Below are 8101 nucleotides of genomic sequence, written 5' to 3'. Positions count from 1 at the left end.
TATATATATATATATAAATTTCTTGAAAGTGTAATTTATGTGTGGGAGGAAGAGCAAAAGAAAGAAAAACGAATATAAGGCGAGAAGACTTTTTCCAGTTAAAATTTCAATACCTCAATTTTTTCCGGAGCAGGAAGGTTTTCCGATGATGAACTTTTTCCCCCAAATCTGAGTATATTTTGCTTTGCATATAAATAGATATTTTTGAGAGTTTAATTTGTGCGTGAAAAGGATAGAAAGAGGGAAAAGAAAAACAGAATGAATGGAAGAAAATTGGCTAGACAAAGTCATCGCTGAATGAATATCGGCCTGAATTAGAGAAGAAACGAAAAAAGAAGTAAAAGAAAAAGACAAAGAAAAAGGAAAATAAAAAGGAAAAAAAGTAAGAAAAAATGGTAAAAAAGCAAAAAGAAAAACCTGAAAATCATTTTTTCTTAGCACACACTCTGCCACATCCGCTTTATGGTGCAAATAATTATACTTTAAAATAGTTTAGGGGGTAATAAAAACCCCGCAAAGGTAGAGTGTGTAGTTGGGAATCTGGGTATAGGTGAGGGGGTACTGATGCATTTTTCGAATAAAGAATGCAGAACTACCACTTTTCAATGTACTTAATCACATGCATAAGGGATATTTGGACCCCATTCAATCATACACGACCAAAAACACACTGCTCAAAGCAATAACTTCATTATTTAAAAAATAAATAACACCTCTGTTGTAGCCCTTACCAACAGTCTAAACATATAAAATACCAGAAACATAAAAGCCTAATAGACTATCAGAAATCAGAAATTAAGGGACCACCTCAAAAGATGCACACGAGAAAATAACAATAAATCGACAAACAACAGAGCAGGAAGCATGTATAAGAACAGACATATGCACATTTACAAAAAAGAAAAAACCCTAGCTCGAAGCATTATGCAGAAAAGGCACATTGTTCAACAAAATTAGCAGAAAAACCACTTGACTTAGCTGAATAATCAAATTTTTGAAGAAATAACTCACCTTTTTGAATGTCTTGAGTCTTAGATCCGAAATTTTGTCACTGCCGAAAACCCTAGATGGAACCCATCCGGTTCTTTTTTCCTTTTCTCAATTTTGATCTTTTGTTTATGTGTTATTTACGGTGGTTTTGGTATATTAACTTAGTTGGTCTGGTTTATTTAGTCGGGCAGGACAAGGGAATTGGGGCAGGTTGGGTTTATTTAATTAGTGAAGTGGAGTGTCTTGGTCTTTCAGAGAGTGCCACATGTCCCAGCCGTTAAAATAGGGATAAATATACTACTTTTTTGGACGGTAAGGGCTTTTAGGGACGGAAAGTATAACAGAGGACGGTATTGAACAGTATATCATAGTAGAGGGCCATATCATGCCCTTTTCCGTTTTATAAACAACTAATTTTCTTAAAAATTATGCAATGCATTTTAATTTTTAATACACCAAACTAAACTTAATCTCTGCATAACTGATACTTGTATTACTTACCCATGCATTATTAATCCCTACATTACTAATACACCTTATTCATAACTATTCTTATGCATCCTACCAAACGACCTGTTATAGTTTTAAGACTACTTAGAATCTCTATATAAGGGTTGTAGGTAGAGATTCTTTATATTGTACACTTCTTCTCTTTGCTTCTGCCCGTGGACTAAGCTTAGTCAAACTTCGATTAATCCATGTATTACTTTTTTCTTCTCTATTTACTTTGTGTGTATTGTGTGCTAATTAACCTAAGGATCTTCCGCTACTATATTTGCTTTGATAAATATATGTGCAATACTATGCATGACATCTACGTCTATAGTAAGTTCCAGATTATGAAGTCAAAATAAATATATGTGCGATGCTACACATGACATATGGTTTGTGCATCTATTGTCAAATTCAAATACATCCTCATTAGTTTGAGATCGACATGGAGCAACTAAGGGAAAGCGAGCATCTAAAAGAGTACCATTTTTTTGTGACAGCATGTGCTTTACCACAGCTTTCAGAGATTTCCATAAACATCCTGTATCAAACATATAATTATTTGCACGTTAGATGCACATAGATACTCGAAAACAGCACATATGAGTTTGTTTCTACTTACTTTGATAATGATGTCTACACAGTCGCATCCTTCAATATCTTCGACTTCTTCCTTAATTCTCACAGCTGAAGCCTTGAGAGAGTCTTTGCTGCATGAAAACACCTTAATCTGTTTCAGTGTTTGAATATCTGTAAAGCTATTGGGCATCTCCTCGAGCTCGTTACACCATCTTAATTATAACAAGTGTTTCAAGAAGGGGAAAAGATTCCTCTGAGGCTTCCCACCTTGAGATAACTAAGCGATCCAGTTCTAACAACTTAAGTTTATGGAACGTGATATCTCCGAGGCACCACTCTTCTGATTGAAGTTCCTCGGACTCGCCCCACCTTGGATCCCTTAATTTGAGATACTCTAGACTTGATAGTCCCGCAATAAAGGAAATCGTGCTGTCTATACGAGCCGTGTGTAGTACCAACTTCTTTAAACATGAAGGCAAGTGTAACTTGGATACAAGTTGGGACGAGGGAATGAAAAGGCGAAGTGTTTGAAGCTGGGTAAGACTCTCCAAATTGAGACAAATCTCTGCACAATCATTCGCATTATCAGCATCACCCTCGCTATCAGAATCTATATAGTCCGTGTTTTGAAAGGCTCATCAGTGAAATTGAAGATCATAACTTAACTGCATAGTTGAAAGACTATATCCTTCGGACTTGCCAACGTAGGAAAATAGAGCATCTTTAACCTCATGCCACCAAGATTCTTCCATTTTCGTCTTTTTAATAATTCCAGCTGCCAAGACAACAACAAGAGGCAGTCCTTTGCATGTTTTTGCAACTTCTAGACTGACATCTTCCTGTTGGAATACTTTTTTCTGCAGCAGTTGGCAACTCTCTTCTTGTGTGAGGAATGGAAGAGAATAAGGATCAGTATGTCGCTTGACTTGCTTACTCACTTCCTCGAGTCGAGTTGTTACTATTATTCTACTTCCGTTTTCATCATTTGGGAAAGATAATCTTAAGCCATCCCATGCCTTAACATCTCACATATCATCCAAGACAATCAGATATCTCCTGCCCGTTAAGCTTTTCTTCAACATGTGAGCAACTTCATCAAAATGTTTGGGAACTTGTTCATGGAAACTTGACTGTGGATCTCTCGTAGTAACTCGATCGATCCAGTTATATGTTTGGGAAATGCAACACCATGCTAGACCATCAAAGTGAGAAACAATCATTTTATTGTCGTACACCTTTCTAGCAATAGTCGTTTTCCCTTGTCCCCCCATGCCTACAATTGGGATGATATCTAGCTCATTTGTACCTCGAATCAGATATCGAATTATTTGTTCTGCTTCATTCTCAAACTCAACTATCTCCTCATCATTCACAGTATTGCTATGTTGGGTTGGCAAATGTTTAGATGGCTCTACCACATAGCGAGGCTTAAGATCAAGGTTTTCCGACCACATCTCTGTCGCCTCCACACTAATATGCTTGATCTCTTCAATGATTGTAGGAAGCGAGCAAAAGAGATGCCAAAGTGAATTATATTGAGAAAGTATAGAGTCAATGACAACTTCAGCTTCATATGCCAAATTGATAATACGTCCCTGAAGATCTTTAAGAATTTCATGTTCATGTTGCATCTTTGCGACATCTCTTATAATGGATGTTAGCGATGAGAGCTCTTTTTGTAAAATACCAATATGATGCTCAACATGACTAAACCTGATTCAGATTTCAACATTTCATCCAACTTCCTTAAAAAAGAACCCAAAAAGCTGACTCCACCAACTGTGGGAAACTGACCATAGGGAATGAATTTTAAGGATTTGTAGTACCTCTCTTCTACTTGTGCCTTTAAATTTTCACTTCTCTCAATTATCTCTGTCAGGGTAAGATTAGTCTTGCTGGTGTGATCTTTGATTGTAGAGCTCGCATGAAGCTTTTGACTTAAAAATAATGTTTCACCCACAAGAGCAACAAGATAAATCGATTTGGCACATCAACAAGAAAAACCAACAAGAATCTATTGCCACATCAAACTTTCGAGCAGATACATTATTTCAAAAGTTCTCAAGAATTTTGTTACTGAGATATACCAGTAGAGTACGGAATTGGGTACACTTCGAACCTCTTAGTTCACCACGAAAAATCTTCTTCATTTCCAGTTCCACAAGCATAATCAGGCATAGTAGATAAGGAGGTTTACTTAAGATATTATTGACATCATCTTCATCCTCATCCAAGATCCACAAAGAAAAACAGAATTGTCCCACATTGTCAGCCATGAACCGAATTCGTGTCTCCAGACCTTCCAGCTTCTCATGGTCGATGTAACCATTCATCTCCGTGGCATATAGGGAATGAATTTTAAGTATCTCAAAAATCTCATTTTCTTTTGAATGATTTTCACTTGCTTTAAACATCGATTTATCTGAAGGAGTAGTCCATCCGTCAAAAAAGTTTCAGACTCATCCAATTCCAGTGACACCAGTACATCATTTAGATTCTTGATGAGGCAATCCATATATTCCGATAGATAGGAATCATTCAATTCATAATTGTAGCTTGAACTGCCATTACCTCTCACACATTTCATCTGGAGAAGAAATGTGTGAGAGGATCTGTTAAATTTCAACGTTTTCAAGTATCCAATTTCACCAATAAAACATAGACACTTAATTCACATTAGTAAGATATGATTTATCTTAGGTTAATATATTTAAAATGAACAATTCATAAAATGTATTCTATAACCAACTCGTGGTCTTTTCCTATGTAAAGGTCCATCAGCTCCTAGTCATTTCCTACTCACTGGTACGTGTACACAACAAGGATCCCCGTCAGTCAAAGTTTTGACTTCTCGAAGGTTACCATATCAGACTTACTATGAATATTTATCTATTATAGTAAGAAAACTTAACCTGATAGTGTAAAAGATCTATACGCTGACAGTGCACAGAATTACAACTCTTTTGCACATATATATAGACCTTCACACACAGTCTTTTGCATATATTTTTCATCAGTTAAGTATTCAGACAGATTGGGAAAAATGGCTGAAGAAACAAAACAATTTCTAAGTGATGGAAAATTGAGGAGAAAAACAAGATATCTCTTGATGAAGCAATAGAAAGTTGCATAGGTGAATTTGGATGGGCTCAATTTTTGCAAGCCATACTTTTCTCCTAGCTTGGTTTTTTGATGCTCAACAAACATTTATCAGTGTTTCGACTGATGCACGACCAACTTGGCATTGCATATCCTGCAATTCGTCTTCCTCTATTGACAACAATTTTTGTAATCTTCCAAAGGATTCATGGGCATGGGAATTACCAGCCCATATTTCAGTTGTCTTAGAGTGGTCATTACAATGTGGTGGCTCGCGCGGTCATCGCTGGTCTTCCTGCATCTTCCTTCTCTATGGGATGTTGTTAGGATCGGGAACCCGGATAGTGCGGAATTTAGCCAAACAACGTTATAATGGCAATAACAAAGACAATACAAGTTGATAATAACGGTAATTAAAGCAGATAAAGAAGGCACAAATTTAACGTGGTTCGGTCAAGGAGACCTACGTCCACAAGCGGAGAGAAGCAATTTCACTATACCAACAAGAGTACAAAATTAGATTAAATACTCTAATTAGTCCCAAATATCCCAAGAGAATAACCTCACAAGATCACTCCAAAGAAAGGTTTCACACAAGTGTTTCCCAACACTCGCTCTCTTACAAAATACTCTATAATGAAAAGGAAGACAAAAGCTAGTAGAAATACTTCTACTTTTGCATCTAAAGGTGCGTTTGAAATGAAAGAGATGGCCCTCCTTTTATAGGACCCAAACTTGGGCTCCAAGAACTAATAAAAAGAAAAAGGAAATTGATCAACCAATCTCTACTACACAATGATACTTTGGCTCCAAGTAAAAATATTGCCAGCCAACTCTTCTTCCAAATAGGCTTATGCCTATATAAAATGGACCCCACTAGCCCAAAAGATTGGCCATATTACAAATCTCCACCTTGGCCTAATTTTGGCTGATTAGTAAATTTGCTCCACCTTCTCCAAAAAAGCCCCAATGGGCAAAATCATTCTTCATAAATGCCAATCAAGTTCACGCAAAGCTTGAACTTGACAACTGGAAGAGGTTTCATGAACATGTCAGCAGGATTGTCTCTAGTGTTGATCTTCTGAACAGAGACTTTTCCATCAGCAATGGTTTCCCGGATATAATGGTACTTGATATCAATATGCTTCGTCCTCTCATGATACATTTGGTCTTTAGTCAGGTGAATGGCACTTTGACTATCATAAAAAATGATAATACCACCTTGGTGTAAACTGAGTTCAGCAAAGAGACCCTTCAACCATAAGGCTTCTTTGATAGCCTCGGTCACTGCCATATATTCTGCTTCGGTATTAGATAAAGCTACTACATGTTGTAATATAGCTTTCCAATTACTGATAGCGCAACCACCAATGCAAAATACGTAGCCTGTTAGTGATCTTCTTTTGTCAAGATCACCTGCATAATCTGAGTCTACAAAACCAACCAAAGTATTAGTATTTCTCCCAAACTCCAAACATGTGTTTGAAGTACCTCGCAAGTATCTGAGAATCCATTTCACAGCCTGCTAATGCGCTTTACCAGGGCAAGCCATATATCGGCTCACCACACTTACTGCCTGCGAAATATCTGGGCGTGTGCACACCATTGCATACATAATACTGCCGACTGCACTGGAATAAGGTACCTGTGTCATATACCTCTCTTCTTCCTCTGACTGCGGTGACTGAGCAGCTGATAACTTAAAATGAGCAGCAAGAGGGGTACTTACTGGTTTAGCATCTTTCATGCCAAACCTCTCCAAGACTTTCTCCAAGTACTTCTTCTGGGTCAAGAATAACCTGTTGGCTCCTCGATCTCTTTTGATCTCCATGCCAAGAATTTTCTTAGCTGCTCCCAAATCTTTCATCTCAAATTCACTTTTTAGTTGACTTTTCAAATTGTGAATTTCTGTCAAATCCTTAGCAGCAATGAGCATGTCATCAACATATAATAATAGGTATACAAATGAACCATCATTTAACTTCCGGAAGTAAACACAACTATCATACATGCTCCTCGAATAACCATGATCCAACATAAAGGAATCAAACCTTTTGTACCATTGTCTTGGAGACTGTTTTAATCCGTACAAGGATTTCTTCAACAAACAAACGTGATCTTCTTTTCCTTCAATTTCAAATCCTTCGGGTTGATGCATGTATATTTGTTCCTCAAGTTCTCCACGTAAGAAAGCTGTCTTAACATCAAGTTGTTCTAATTCCAAATCATACATGGCAACTAAAGCAAGCAAGACACGGATAGAGCTATGTTTAACAACAGGTGAGGAAATATCATTAAAATCAACCCCTTGTACCTGGCTATAGCCCTTTGCAACTAATCGTGCCTTATACCTCGCATCTTGAACCCCCGGAATGCCATCCTTTTTCTTGAAGACCCACTTGCAACCAACAATTCTCTTTCCTGATGGTGGCTTTACAAGAGACCAAGTACCATTCTTGTGGAGAGACTCAATTTCTTCATTCATTGCAATTAGCCACTTTGCTGAATCAGCACCAGAAACTGCTTCTGAATATTTTGATGGTTCTCCAATTTCTTCAGTTTCCTGTGCAACTGAAAAAGTTAACAAGTCTGCAAACTAATTGAGGTTTGCCAACTGTCTCCCCCTGACTTGAAAATCCCTGTGGCATCTCCATATAGACTTCATCATCTAAATCTCCTTACAAGAAGGCATTGTATACATCCATCTGTTGAATATGCCAATTGTGCATAGCAGCTAGTGAGAGCACAGTTCTGACAGTAGCAATCTTGACTGCGGGGGAAAATGTTTCATTATAGTCAAGTCCTTCTTTTGACTATAGCCTTTGGCTACTAGTCGAGCTTTAAATCTTTCAATTGCTCCATCTGCTTTAAGCTTGACTTTGTATACCTATCGACACCCAAGTTGGGGTCTTCCTTGGTGGACTAAAGACGACCACTCCGA

The 8101-nt window shown here is 37.5% G+C and overlaps 2 pseudogenes; one reads left to right on the top strand and one right to left on the bottom strand.

The window, feature by feature from the left end:
• Nucleotides 1-4994, bottom strand: part of LOC109220226 — an 8131-nt pseudogene extending 3137 nt beyond the window's left edge.
• A 148-nt stretch (nucleotides 4995-5142) lies between these two features.
• LOC109220225 overlaps nucleotides 5143-8101 on the top strand; it is a 13645-nt pseudogene continuing 10686 nt past the window's right edge.

The sequence above is a fragment of the Nicotiana attenuata genome, unplaced genomic scaffold (genome assembly GCF_001879085.1).
Source record: "Nicotiana attenuata strain UT unplaced genomic scaffold, NIATTr2, whole genome shotgun sequence".
Taxonomy (NCBI): Eukaryota; Viridiplantae; Streptophyta; class Magnoliopsida; order Solanales; family Solanaceae; genus Nicotiana; species Nicotiana attenuata.
The sequence above is the reverse complement of the archived record's forward strand: the minus strand, read 5'-3'. Positions and strand labels throughout refer to the sequence as shown.